The sequence below is a fragment of the Anabrus simplex genome, chromosome 6 (genome assembly GCF_040414725.1).
Source record: "Anabrus simplex isolate iqAnaSimp1 chromosome 6, ASM4041472v1, whole genome shotgun sequence".
Taxonomy (NCBI): Eukaryota; Metazoa; Arthropoda; class Insecta; order Orthoptera; family Tettigoniidae; genus Anabrus; species Anabrus simplex.
Genome location: NC_090270.1, coordinates 63002911 through 63018994, shown reverse-complemented (window position 1 = coordinate 63018994; position 16084 = coordinate 63002911).

Here is a 16084-nt window from a genome sequence, read left to right as displayed (position 1 = left end):
TCTGATCTAATAATGATGTAACAATCCTAGCCACAAAAATAATTAATGTATATTCCGTAAAGCGTTGTCCAGACAATTTCAAAAGTTAAACTTGTTTCTATTCACCCCATTTTATGGTATTTAAAGTTACGATATTCACTTTCATGATTGGTATTTCATTTACATACCATACCGTATATAATGTCTTCAGAGGCCCACTTCCCTCCTTTCCTAAATACCATATATACCGTTTTGGAAGAGTTTATGCCCCTGTCATTTTCTTTAGCCCATATCAATAGTTTGTTAAGGGCTTCCTGTACACATTGTCTCGAGGTAGACACCAACGCCATGTCGTCTGCATAGATGTAGAGTTGTGCTCCTTCCGTGCTTATGGCACTGGCCACATCGGCCATGGCTATACTGAACAGTACGGGACTTAGAGGATCCCCTTGGAGGATGCCGTTTGTTAGCTGTATTCGGGTCTGACTTTGTGATGTCGTCAATCTCTACATAATTTAAGCGGAGAATGTCACGCACAAGTCTTGTCATGTAGTACTCTTTCCCTATCATTAATTCTACCATCCTTGTCGGGGCTTATCTGTTTACCCTGTCAAAAGCTTTGGTGTAGGCTAATCAATAAACACTGTATGTAGTTTGCCTCTTTTCAGTCAGTGGGCCTCTTGAATTTCATTCTGAAGGCATTCAATAGTTTGCATAGCCGATCTTGCCTGGCAGAAACCAAACTGTAACTCTAGTATTCTGTCATCTATCACCTTTGCTAAGCGATTCACGAGTATGCCAGTGAATACTTTAAAAAGTGTACATTCCAGCGCCAGAGTGCGCCGTTCGGAGGTCTTCGGCGTGCTCCGTAAGGGTTCAGCCATGGGGCCCTAGCAAGAGGCCAACTACAAAGGAATGCTGAATTACTACTCAAACTCTCCTTGCCAAAATATTGCATAACAGTACATATTTATTGATGAAAGCATTATTCTTATCCTTCAGTCAAGAAAAACAAACTTTGAATTTCAGCCACATATTTTATGTTTTGCCCTATGAAATACTTTTATAATCGTAGCATTATGTCATTTAGCATAATTTAAATTCTCCAATCTTCATTTGGTGTACAAGACCACGATGTAACACAATCTCAGTCTGTAAACAAGATAATTTTTGGTAGTTCTTTGGGAGCTATCAGTGAAAAACGGTATTAATTTAACCCCACTGAAGTGTCGTTAATATTGTGACAATACAACTATAATAAAATGTCTAACAAGATCTGTAACTATTAAATTAAACAATATTTCAGTCCTATGTTAATATATTGTAATTAACACCATGTAAAACCTTACGTCAAGTGCAATTAGACCAACTGTCCCAGATAGAAGAAAAACAATAACTGCAAATATCAAATAGAATGTAAGAAGCTACAATTCCATTGTAAACAGAAAACTGTAGATTGTTAACAAAACCATTATAAAATGTACGATTTAAATTAACCCGTAGTTACTCGCATGGTGAGCGCGGCGTAGTATATTGCTTGTTATTGTAATGTTACAAGACCTAATCTTTAGAAACTCCCTTGGAGACTTTTAAAAGGTTTTTGGTCACATTTTCAAAATCTTAGGAATGTTGCCGCTGTTTAAGTTAACATTATAGTGAAAACATACTGTTAAAGTCTAGAATATTCAATAATAATAATTTTATTATTATACTAGCTGATGTACCCATGCTTCGCTACGGGATTCTCAGAAAGACTGACTTTGTGGTTTTCCTAACTGAAGTCAACATAGATCATTACAAAAACGTCAGTAGGAATGTAGCGATTAAAAGCAATGTATTCACATAAAATACTCGATCAAATGGAAAAACTACACATTTTCTCACTTTTAACAAACAGTTCTATGGTTACATGTTATGAGTCTCATTATGATAGCCGTATTGGAGTACAGAATGTAAAAAGTTTCAAACAAATTTAATAAAAACCACCATTCCAATACTTTTCAATATTTAAGTTTAAGATACAAATATTACATATATGCTAAAATGGGACATGTTTCGCTTAAGCTTTGTAAGCATCTTCAGCCACACTTAATCTAAAGCTAAGTCAGGGCCCTGAACTGGGGTCCTCATTAAAGTATAATGCATGATTTATACAAGATAAAACAGTCATAAAAATCTACTCTCTGGAAAAAGTGATGCTTAAATGTAACTAAAATTCAATAATAAACTTGTCATAGTATTATATGTACATGGAATGAATAGTAGTGATTGTCTAAAAAAGTACAAGTTGGTTATTTGTAGAACGAGACATAGTCATAATGATCTGACATACAATTGGATTGTACAAATTAGTTGATATTAATGAAGCATGGATTAATTAAAATATCAAAAAATAAATCTTCGAACGTTATTGAATGAGAATCAGGTATGTAGAATTACAGTAGAGTTGTTGACTCCAAGTGGTTGCGTAATAAGGTCAAAAGGCGCTTGAAGCATCAGTATAGAAGTGTTGTGTCTCTTTCTACAATAATCTGTGTAATAGATTGTAGTCGTGAGCTGTCTAGCGTAGATTCAACAAATAGGGCGTTCTCTAAAGCCTTAGATGTGGGAGAATTCGCAATGTGGCACGTGTTGAGAACTGAAATGTGTAGGAAAAATAAATGTAAGTTTTGGAACACAGAGAACATTCTATTAATGAGTGGAAGTTTACTAACTCGACTATATATCGTATAACCAATCCGCTAAAGAAATATGACGTCAAAATCACGTATAAAACTGTAAACACGAATCGTAATATATTTTTTTAAACTCCAACACCGTAAATTCAATACACAATAAATTTTCGAATTCCGGAATTTATAGACTTAAATGCGCCCAATGTACTTTTACGTACATAGGACAAACCGGAGGCAGTTTCAATACTAGATATTTGGAACATTACAACGCATCAAAATATTCCGCTATGAGCAATCATATGAAGGATACCGGCCATAACTTTACCACAATTGAATAAGACCTTCATATTATAAAAGGCGTCAACAAGAGTAAACTGATGACCGAATTTGAAAACTCTTACATTTTTCTAGATCAGCATTGTAACATTAATAGTAATCTAAGCGATGTTCTTGACACAAATAGCCCATTAACTGAACAAATCTCTAAATTACTCACAGCCTTTAACGTAAATAAAAATAATTTCATGAAAATATTTAATTATAAACATGTCAGCAACTTCCCTATGCAATAGTAGCCACTCCCAAGTCACCGATTCATGCCACACCCCCTCCGCCTACTCCCAATGTCCTCAATGCTCCACCTACCTCCCCTCTCCTGCCTCATTCTCCACCTTCACAGACACCCCTCCACAATACATGTAGTAGCAGAATAACAACTACCAGATCGTCTCAAACAACCAACAAGGCTAGTCACTTCTCTGTCAACACTAGGGGTAAGCGTTGCTAAACTTCCAGTCATTAATAGAATGTTCTCTGTGTTCCAAAACTTACATTTATTTTTCCTATACATTTCAGTTTTCAACACGCCCCATACTGCGAATTCTCCCACATCTAAGGCTTTATTGAACGCCCTATTTGTTGAATCTACGCTAGACAGCTCCCGACTACAATCTATTACAAATATTATTGTAGAAAGAGACAACACTTCTATACTGATGCTTCAAACGCCTTTTGACCTTAATACACAACCACTTGGAGTCAACAACTCTACTGTAATTCTACATACCTGATTCTCATTCAACAACATTTGATGATTTTTTTTTCGATATTTTAATTAATCCACGCTTCATTAATATCAACTAATTTGTACAATCCAATTGTATGTCAGATCATTATGACTGTCTCGTTCTACAAATAACCAACTTGTACTTTTTTAGACAAACACTACTATTCATTCCATGTACATATAATACTATGACAAGTTTATTATTGAATTTTAGTTACATTTAAGCATCGCTTTCTCCACAGACTAAATTTTTAAGACTGTTTTATCTTGTATTAAATCATGTATTATACTTTAATGAGGAACCCAGTTCAGGGCCCTGACTTAGCTTTAGATTAAGTGTGACTGAAGATGCTTACAAAACCTAAGCGAAACATGTCCCATTTTAAAATATATGTAATATTTGTATCTTAAACTTGAATATTGTAAAGTATTGGAATGGTGGTTTTTAATAAATTTGTTTGAAACTTTTTACAGTACTACGGTGCCGATCTAACAGTCCAAAGTTCCAGAGCTGGAATGACCAGACCGCAGACAGCCGTGAACACTTCTCTGCCATTATTCCGTTAAATACGCACACTCCTCATTCCAATTAGTGCCTCAGGGTAGGGATTTAATAGCTTGAATGCTATGATGAACCCATGTGTTACGTACAAGTATTATCGGAAAATTTATGAAACAGAGGAATGGCATGCTAAAGAAGAAAGTTACCTAATTCCACAGCTACTTCCCGCCAATATTTAGGCAGACTGTTACACTCGTACGACTGGGTGAGTTGGCGGTGTGAGCTTGCATCCGGGAGATAGTGGATTCGAACCCCACTACCGGCAGCCCTGAAGATGTTATTCCGTGGATTCCCATTTTCACACCAGGCAAATGCTACAGCTGTACCTTAATTAAGGCCAAGGCTGCTTTCTTCACACTCATAGCCCTTTCCTATCACATTGTCACCATAAGACCTAACTGTGTTGGTGCGACATAAGGCAAATTTAATAAAAAATACTCAGTACACAGCAGTAATCCTATCTATCGGAGATGAGTGGCAAAAGAAGACAAAGCACATCACAACAAACAATGGTCAATGTAATGTTACTGTTGATCAATTTTATGAGCTTTCTATATTGTAGGCCTTCACATTTAGTTTTCTTTCGACTCTGTGATATTAGGGCGTCTTATACAATTATTTATAGCATAGACTGTAGTTCCTTATTCTCTGACTTTACATACAGATTTTCATTAAATCCTGTTTACCCATTTTTCTCGTGACGCGGCGCTGACAAGGGCTTAGTAACAAAAATCCAAATTCATGAATATCTCTGATCATAGCCGGTTTGGTAACAATGTATAAGACATAAATAATCAGAAATATAATACTACATAACTAAAAAGTTATGTAGGGCCCAGTATTTATCAATACGACCACTAATAACATAATTGTTTGGGAATTAAATTTTAGACCTACCCATAAACTACCATTTCGTTCAGCGTGAATAACATTATTTCTGACCTAGATTACAGCGACTTATTTTCCTATGATGATGATGATGATGCTTGTTGTTTTAAGGGGCCTAACATCAAAGGTCATCGGCCCCTAATGGTACGAAATGAAAGAACAAAAATTGCAAAGGCATCCACTGACCAAAATAAAAATAAAATATGGCATGAAGAATGAATGGATGGACAGGAACTCAACAAAACACAAAACAAACAAACAAAAACCAGTGGATCGGACTCAATACAGATCGAAAATAACATTATTACCGACCAAGGAACCACTTATAAAGCACAATGATGCTTGGTGTCTAAAGGGGGTGCAAAATCCGCGTCTTAAGGCCCCACAGAATGGTACATGTCGCGAGTAAAATAGAACCATGGTATGTGTCATGTTGGGGTATTAATCAGAAGTAGCGAAGACTCACGGTGTTCCACAAAAGATGGTACTACTCACAAGTATTGCAATACGTACAAGTAACGCAGACCTGTGGTGTGCCTCACACAATGGCCCAACTCAGAGTCAACGCAAACCGAGAAGGTTCCCCACCTAGGTGTACTAAACACGGGCGCCGGTATTCCCGTGGTGTTCCTCACATAGTGGGTACTAATCACAGGCAACGCAGACCCACGGTGCTGCTCATATAGTGGTACAATTCGCAGGCTACGCCCAGACCCGCGGTGTTGCACACATGGGTACAACGCACGGGTACTGGAATCCACCAGGCCAGGCTTTTACTGCTACTAATCACAAACCTATTTCGTACCGAATTTAGTGGTACTACTCGCAAGTACAGGCAACCTATGGTGTTCCCCGCGTGATGGTACGATTCAAAATTAGTTTCATGGTTCTAATTCAGTCAGCCCTTGGTCGCCCCTTTTAGTCACCTCTTACGACAGGCAGGGGATACCGCGGGTGTATGCTACATGTGCGTCCCCCACCCGCAGAGGGCTTATTTTCCGAATTTGCATACTGATTTTCATTAAGATGGGACCACTAATAACAAATATTTGAGAATTCTATTGTAGGCCTTCCTCTGAACTTTCATTTTTTTGTGAATACAATTATTTATGGCCTAGATTGTACCAACTTATTCTCCGACTTTGTATACCGATTTTTATTAAGATATGACCACTAATAACATAAATATTTGGGAATTAAATTTTAGGCCTTCCCCTAAACTACCATTTCAATCAGCGTGAATAAAATTATTTATGGCCTAGATTGTAGTGACTTATTACCCGACTTTGTATACCGATTTTCATTAAATTCTCTTTAGCCATTTTCTTGTGATACATGTACATACATACATATATATACAGACAGAATACAGACAAATTACGGAAAAGTAAAAAGTGCATTTCCTTGTTACTGTGAGCATGACTGATACAGAAATACCAACCTTTTTCAATTCTGAGCAATGTACAGACAAAACTCTTATTTTATATACAGGGTCTTTATTTATGCTTGGCAGGGACTTTCTCACTCGACCTTGGCCGCCAGTGACGATTCTGTTGACGGCTACCGCGTGTGCGTATGAACGGCAGAATACGGTGCTTAAACCATTATCATGCATTTTACTCACCATTTTTACAGTTTATGCTGACAATGTTCCCCATCCGCTGCCAAACATAATTGGCATCTGCTAATGAAGTTTTCGGTTACTCTGCTAAGTTCTTCAGCACTGATGGATGCAATTGCAACTCTTATATTGTCTTAAAGTTCATCTAGTGTGTGACGGTTGTTCCCATAAACTAAATTTTTTAACATTCCCCACAAATAAAAATCACATGCCGATAAATCTGGGCTACGAGGGGGCCACAATTTTTACTTATGATCCTCGTACTAAACACGCTTCAGTAAGGAGATAACGACCTTTTCGTCTATTTTTATTGTTTACTGAACCTGTAGGTTTGAATCTCTTGGCCAGTTGTTTTATTGTCCAATTGATAGGAATGGGTCTCCCTGGAAATTTCGCTTGAAACTTTTGTCTTGTCCTAGTGCACGATTTTCAGCACTTAATGTAAGTATTGTGCAGATATACACGTTAACGTAACGAATATTTCACATACATTACAGCAGTATACACAATCACAATAAAACACTATACAATAGACATACAGTACACAGTAGCTTCATTGAACACCCTACTATCTTGGAGCTCAGCTCTCAGCAACTGCAGAAGTGCCGGAAACCGCGCGCGCCAGCGGCCAGTAGCGGCTTGTCATCGGTGGCCAAGTTTGAGCGATAAAGTCCCTGCCAAGCATAAATAATGACCCTGTAAATAGATTTTGAATGTATTTAATTACTTAATCCAGCGGTAACTCTCGACTCCACACAGAATGAAATAACTGTCATATTTTGATGGGCGATCAGAAAGAATTACAATAGCAAATGACACATATTTTAAAGTTTTCAAATAGGAACGATCTTCTAATTTTTTGCAACATTGACTTGTAATGGGGAAAAAACCCTCAACATCGCAGGATGTTATTGTGCCATATTTGAAATAGGCCTATGCGAGTTCAATTGAGGCTCACTATTCTCAATTAAATTGAAATAAGAAATTAAGTGGTTCAACCTATTCAATACAAGTGATACAGTTCAATACAGAACATTATGAAATTTGTATCTTTAAAAGCTCACTATTCTGTCGCTTTCTACGCATCTATCTCTCTCTATACAGCTTACCCTCCTAATTCACATAAATCTATATTTCTAAGAAAGATAATTGTAAGAAATTACAGACAACAATTAGAAGATGTGAAAAATTCATCTTTGAGATGACTGAAAGCAGGTACGGTAAATTGAAAATGTTAAGCATCCACCTTTTCAATACAATGACAATTTATTGATGTGAGTTAGATCACATGTTTGTACAAGAATGGTACTTGTTACAATTTAACATTTGTCATTATAGGTGCTTGTCTTGTGTTTTATATTGTTTTTTGATTAGTTGTGATTTGCTCAATTGATTTACTGGCTGATGATGACTCGTAATGAGCGTCGAAACTAGTACCATTCTTGTATAAAGGACATGTGATCTAACTCGCATCAATAAATTGTCATTGCATTGAAAAGGTGGATCCTTAACATATTCAATTTACTGTAATCCCAGTTCAATACGGAACATAATGAAGTTTCTAACTTTTAATGAAAGCAGGTATGCAAAATGGAATAGAAAGATAAGATGACAAACATATGTAAATGCACAGGAAAATATGACCATAATATGAAAAATTACCAAAAAATGACAAAAACCGTTAAAAGAGCCAAAATATGACTGTATATGACCTGTGAAAATTGTATAATTTTAATCAGCACAGATAAAATTATGCTCAACTTGTATTTTCTATGGAAATAATATAAAGAAATATGACATAAACATCCAGGCCCTAGTAATAAGTCAAGTTTTGTCTTATGCTTCTGTTTAGTGTGACATATTTATACTGTAACTGTTGATAGGCTTGCTGTATATGGGCGACATGTTGAAATCGTCACGTCAACTTAAACGATCAGAGAACGATCTCTGGATAAATGATTCAACTGCTCCATCATTTTCTCGCAGTGTGATGTCCAAGGACAGGTTTTGCACACTGTTGATGGCATCCACTAAAATAATAATAATAATAATCGTATGGCCTCAGCTACCGTGTGCAGACATTTCAATTTGACGCCATCTGGCTGTCTGCTTGTCAATTTCGACGTTCCGTTTTACTCTAGGTCCCCACTAGATGGCAGACCGAGTAAACCGAAACTCTCTTGGGCGTCTATGGCTGAGATTTAATGAATTTTGTCGGGTAAACACCAAATGTGTCACCAGAGATCTTTTACATGCCGACATCGTACGACATGGAGTGTCGAATGGACTTTTTTCCGCCCTTCAAAAATCCGACTACCTCTGCCGGGTTTGAACCCGCTATCTTGGGATCCGGAGGCCGACACTCTACCGCTGATCCACAGAGGCAGCTATGGCATCCACTGATCAGATACTTTCGTGTTTGAGTGAAACGGTGGAGGAAGTGGACTTGAACAACGATAGTGATGATAATGAAATACATGAGGTTTACGAAAGGGATTATAACTCTGAAACAGAAGTGTCTGCGAGTTCTGAGGAAGAAGAGGCAGTTTAGTTGGTTGAAAGCCAAATTCCCTTCATTTTAGGAATGGATGGATTTACCGAATGGGGCCTCCATGCACCCCCTACAAATATTCAAAAACTGACATAATTTGGTTTCACATTTACCTGGAGTGAAAAAGAAAGCCTGATGTGCCGAAACACGTATTGAATTGTGGCAGTTGTTTTTTCCTACGGAAACTCTGCAGAATACTGTAATGTATACGAATGCATATTTAGCTAAAATGAGGGTAAATTTGCAAGAACTAGAGATGTTTTGTATACTAATATTGATGAAATTAGGGCTTTGATAGGCTTGCTGTATATGGGCGACATGTTGAAATCGTCTGCTGAATGAATCTAAACCCCAGTATTTATCCTCAAAGTTTAATTTACTCTCCTCCTCTCATGAACTCAACACACGATCGACTACGACACTCTCAATTCCTGTGCATCGCTCATCTTCATTTAACCGCTCCTTTCAAGTGTCTGGTGCAAGGCTATGGAATTCCCTTCCAGTTAGTGTGAGGAATTGCACTTCCTTAGCTTCTTTCAAGCGGTCTTGCCGAGATTACCTATTAAATGTATAACCAGCTTGTATGAATGGCAGTATGAATGGAAGAATGAATTAGGTTAGGATTTATATTTTGTTAAATTATTTCATAATTCTGTTTTATAAAGTTTATTAGATATGTGGTTAAGTGTAAGAGAGGGCCGTGAGCCTTAACTTCGCCACAAATGAAGGCATGAAATAAATAAATAAATAAATAAATAAATAAATAAATAAATAAATAAATAAATAAATAAACGATCTCTGGATAAATGATTCAACTGCTCCATTTTCTCACAGTGTGATGTACAAGGACAGGTTTTGCACACTGCTTCGTGCTCTGCGATTTGATAGTATCCATGATAGAGAAGAAAGAATTTACAAACTAGCTCCCATCCAAAATTGTTTGATGGTTTTGTCTTCCGCTCTTCAGATGTGTACCTAGCTGGTATATAGCACTGAGATGAGATGTTGAAAGGCTTTCGAGGATGATGTAGTTTCTGGTACTTATGCATAGAAAACCTAATAAATATGGAATTCAGATGTTTGCTTTGGTTGATTCTAGGGTATTCTGTACCCTAAAACTGGAAATTTATGCAGGGCAGCAACCTGATGGCCCTTTTAAAATGGATAGTAGTGCAATCATCATGGTAAAACGACTAATTGAGCCAATTGCCAACACAGGGCGCAATATTATGACAGACAGTTGCATTTGGAAAATCCCCGTTCGATGATTGTCAGCACACTCAAGGAAAATAAACATGAAATTCCCCCTTCCTTTGTTGATGTCGGAAAGAGATTGGTTTACAGTAGCATGTTTCGGTATGCGGAAAAGTGTCTCTTGATGATGTACGCTTCAAAAAGAAACAAAAATATTCTCATGCTTTCTACAATGCATGACAATGACAGAACTGATGATGATGATGCTTGTTGTTTTAAGGGGCCTAACATCGAAGGTCATCGGCCCAATGACAGAATTGATCCAGATACTGGAGATATGCAAAAATCGGAGGTGATCATTTTTTTACAAATTTACTAAAGGTGCAGTTGATGCTGTCGATGAAATGAAATCTATATTCATTAAGTTGTAGGTGGCCGCTCACCATTTTCTTTTCACTTTTAAATATTGTTGCTATAAATAGCCAAATCATGTATCGCAGCAACACCAGTCATACCGAGTCACGGCACGAGTATCTGAAATGTTTGAGCAGAGAAATGGTAAAATCACACTAGGTTGCACGATCATCAGTTGTAAATCTGAATACAATTTTGAAAATGCAGATAAGAAGTGAAGCTGGTTTGCCTGAAGTGGAACAGCAGCAACAGCAAGTTCCTCTTTAGGGTGGAACATCAAATATACACTTTCCATGCAAAATTAACAGGAAAACTACTGCTCGATGTGTGCAGTGTGTTGCAGCCATTTGCAAAGAACACAATGTTCCAGAAATGATGCTGGAAGCAACCAAAGTAATGACTGACTGCAGTTCAAAGGTAAAATGTGAAGTGACAATTGTGTAAAATGTTTGTTTCCTATTAGGTTGGTTTGCATGTTTGCACAATTTAGCTCCTACTAGCATACTCCTATCTCAAATTGGTTTAAATTTAAGTATTAGGGTTCCTAAGTACATACCTAATTATTTGTTTAAATGTATGTGTACATGTTCCTAAACAATTTACTTTCTCAGATTGGTGTATTGATGCCTTTATATGGGCATATTATGGCCTTTTAACGTAAAGGTGAGCACAGTGCTCACTAGCGAGTAACGGTGCACAAAAAGACCTAACAAGTAATGCCAGGTTAAATGAGAGACATGATATGCCATAGAAACATTTTCAGAGGGAGGGAAGAAAACGTGATCGTGCATTTTGCAGTGAATGTTAATCGCTTCAAGGATCGCTTTGAATTCTTAATGCTTAATAGTATTTTAAAAAATTTTCTCCCAAAGGTAGAAGTACATCATTACAGAGATCTCTTGGCTAGTCAATACACAAAGGTTTATTTACATTTGTCCTATAAAATGATGCACTTTTATGCTTTTAGAATTAGTTTTCATGATAAAGTTCACTTCAAATTGTCCTAAACACTGCTTGTCACTCTCCTAACATAACAGAGCTACCCAAATTTACTGGCAAAATGTTTATTGGACAAATATACACTGTACTGTATATCAGTGGCGTATACTGAGGGCTACCAAGGTTATCGGTGAAGCCCAAACCTCAAAAATGAGAACGATGGAAATCTAAAGTACATTATAATATAAGCATCTGACACATTGTTCCATTTACAAAACTTCAAAACAATGGAAAAAAACACTGCACGTATTTCTGCGAGCAAGGCATCGGAGAAAGATATTACAGCACAGACTCTGCGTCCCTCTCCCCTCGACCCACCTCTCACGGCTGCTGATGTATGCTCGATTGATGCGGGGACCGGGGGAATAGGTATGCTAGGCTTCGGTCTATCAGATCACCACTGCTAACTAACAGCCATGCGTTCCTCATCGTATATACTTCCTCACTTTATACTCATAGACATTTAGGAAGACACTAGAGGGCTGCTGTTATAAGAGTAAGATACTGTAGTTTTCTTTTTATAGGTAGATCTGCTAAAATGAAATGCAATCTTTCAGTTATAGTGTTCTCTTTTGTTGGTTGGAATCGAACCCGTGATCATAAGTTGGACGCCACCACTGATCTCCCGAGGAAGCTAATAAACCAGTAAACGATACGTACGACCTCTGATAATGCTGTAAAATTCAGAATTTGTATTTAATAACAATATACATACATACAAACAGCACATCATTATAGACCGTTATGCCTTTCAGCGTTCAGTCTGCAAGCCTCTGTGAATTTACTAAATGTTGCCACAATCCTCTATTTGCAATTAGTGCTGTGGCCTCATTTAGTTCTATACCTCTTATCTTTAAATCGTTAGAAACTAAGTCTAACCATTGCCATCTTTGTCTCCCTCTACTTCCCTTACCCTCCATAACCGAGTCCCTTATTTCCAAGGTAACCTATCCTCCATTCGCTCTACATGGCCCCACCACCAAAGCCGGTTTATGCGTACAGCTTCATCCATCGAGTTCATTCCTAACTTAGCCTTTATCTCCTCATACCGAGAACCCGCTTGCCATTGTTCCCACCTGTTTGTACCAGTAATCATTCTCGCTACTTTCATGTCTGTTACTTCTAACTTATGAATAAGATATCCTGAGTCCACCCAGCTCTCGCTCCTGTAAAGCAAAGTTGGTCTGAAAACAGACCAATGTAAAGATAATTTGGTCCGGGAGCTGACTTCCTTCTTACAGAATACTGTTGATCGCAACTGCGAGCTCACTCATTAGCTTTACTGCACCTTTATTCAATCTCACTATATTACCATCCTGGGAGAACACACATCATAAATACTTGAAATTATCTACCTGTTGCAGCTTTGTATAACCAATCTAACATTCAATTCTCTCGGATTTCTTACCTACTGACATCAATTTAGTCTTCGAAAAGCTAATTTTCATACCATACTCATTGCACCTATTTTCAAGTTGCAAGACTGCAGGCTTTCAGCACAATCTGCCATTAAGACCAAGTCATCAGCATAGGCCAGGCGGTTTACTACATTTCCACCTAACTGAATCCCTCCCTGCCACATTATAGCTTTCAGCAGTTGATCCATGTAAAATATGAACAACAAAGGTGAAAGATTACAGACATGTCTAACCCCCGTAAGTACCCTGAACTAGGAACTCATTCTACCATCAATTCTCACTGCAGCCCAATTGTCAACATAAATGCCTTTGATTGATTTTAATAATCTACCCTTAAAATCCCATAGTCCCCCAGTATGGTGCACATCTTTTCCCTCGGTACCCTGTCATATGCTTTCTCTAGATCTACGAAACATAAACACAACTGTCTGTCCCTTTCTTAGCATTTTTCAACTACCTGGTGCATACTGAAAATCTGATCCTAACAGCCTCTCTGTGGTCTGAAACCACACTGGTTTTCAACCAACTTCCTCTCAACCACTCTTCGCACTCTCCCTTCCAAGATGCCAGTGAATACTTTGCCTGGTACACTAATCAACGAGATACCTCAATAGTTGTTGCAATACTTCCTGTTCCCTTGCTTATAGATAGGTACAATTACTGCTTTTGTCCAATCTAAAGGTACCTTACCAACACTCCATGCTAAATATTATTACTCTATGAAGCCATTTCATCCCTGCCTTCCCACTATACTTCACCATTTCAGATTTCATCTATTCCTGCTGCTTTATGACAAAGGAGTTTATTTACCGTCCTTTCCACTTCCTCAAGCGTAATTTCACCAACATCATTTTCCTCCCCATGAGCTCCGTTGTTTGCGACACCACCACGAGATTTCCTTTTACGTTGAGAAGATTTTCAAAATATTCCCTCCACCTGTCCAGTGATTCCCTGGGACCTATGAGTTCACCTGAATGACCCAAAACATTGTTAATTTCCTTTTTCCCTCCCTTCCTAAGATTCTTTATTAGTGTCCAGAAAGGTTTCCCTGCTGCTTGACCGAGCCTTTCCAGGTTATTACCAAAATCTTCCCATGACTTCTTGTTGGATTCAGCAACTATTTGTTTCACTCTGTTTCTTTCATTTGTGTACAAATGCCTGTCTGCATCAGCCCTTGTTTGGAGCCATTTCTGATAAGCTTTCTTTTTACGTTTACAAGCAGCTCTCACTTCATCATTCCACCAAGATGTTCCTTTTTCCCATCTTTACACAGAGTTGTTCCTATGTATTCCCTTGCTGTTGCTACTGCAGCATCCCTGTATGTCACTTATTCTCTTTCTATATCCTAAATCTGCTTACTGTGCACTGTTTGGAACTTCCTACTAATTATATCCATGTACTTCTGCCTAATTTCCTCGTCCTGGAGATTTTCTATCCTGATTTGTTTACAGAGAGATTTCCCTTTCTCTATCCTAGGCCTAGAGATACTTAGTTCACTACAGACCAGATAGCAGTCGGTTTCATAGAAAAATCCCCGAAAAACCCGTACATTCCTAACAGATTTCCTGAATTCGAAGTCGGTTAAGATATAGTCTATTATGGATCTGGTACCCCTAGCCTCCCATGTGTAACGGTGAATAGCCTTATGCTTGAAGAATGTTTTCGTAACTGCTAAACCCATACTAGCACAAAAGTCCAGAAATAATAATAATAATAATAATAATAACAATATTGGTGCATGACATCTGTATAGCTTTGGTGGTGACCTAATGAGGATAAAATGAACAGCGAAGAAGTCATAACACCCAGTCCACAAGCCAGGGGAACTAACAGTACAAGGGTGTTGATTCTGAGAACTGATCCTGGGCCATCGGACCAAAGGCCAGCATTCTATCCATTTAGCCACAAAGCCTGACTTTAATTTGTTAAACTATAGGCTACCATCTCCACTGATCAGCTGTTGAGTATTGACAGTAGCTTCTGAAACAACCTTGACAACACAGCAGGCTACTCCGTTGTCTATTGGCTGCAGCTCAAAACTCTTAAAAGGCTTGACATTCGGTAAACCAACCATCGAAAAAGGGGTAACCTAAGTCTAGTGGTAGCCCACGTCTTGGACTCAGCGTACGCCACTGCTGTACATATTAAAAAGTAAGGCAAGAAGTAATTTATTACAAAAGATTATAGCACAGAATGAGGTATGATGAAGTTTGGCAACGATTCTTCTGCATAAGAGTCCGCTCAACTTTTGTTAGAAGGTGTACTGTTACGTGAACAATGACCATAGGCCAAAGACAAACACAAACTGTAGCAGGGCAATATATTCTCATTCATAGTGGTAGCAGATTCACATGGCATGGTCTATTTGAAAAAAGAAAAAAAAGTAAAACAATGGTCTATTTGAAGAAAAAAGTAAAACAATTAAAAATCACAGTTGCCTCTATACTTACAAAACAAAAATGTAGACCCATGGAGGAGTGGGTTTGTCTCGCACTTTTTTCTTTATGCACTCAATATGGGCAATTCGCTGTCAATTTTTTCTAGTTAAACAGTCATGTGCCATTATCTTATACAGTCATTTTTGCCTTAGATGCACATAATGAGACGGATGAGCCGCGTTTTGAAACCTATTTTCCAGAGAAATTACTTCCAAACTTGACGTACATGTTGAGATGGATGGGCTGTATTATGAAACTTATTTTGCAGAGGAACTACCT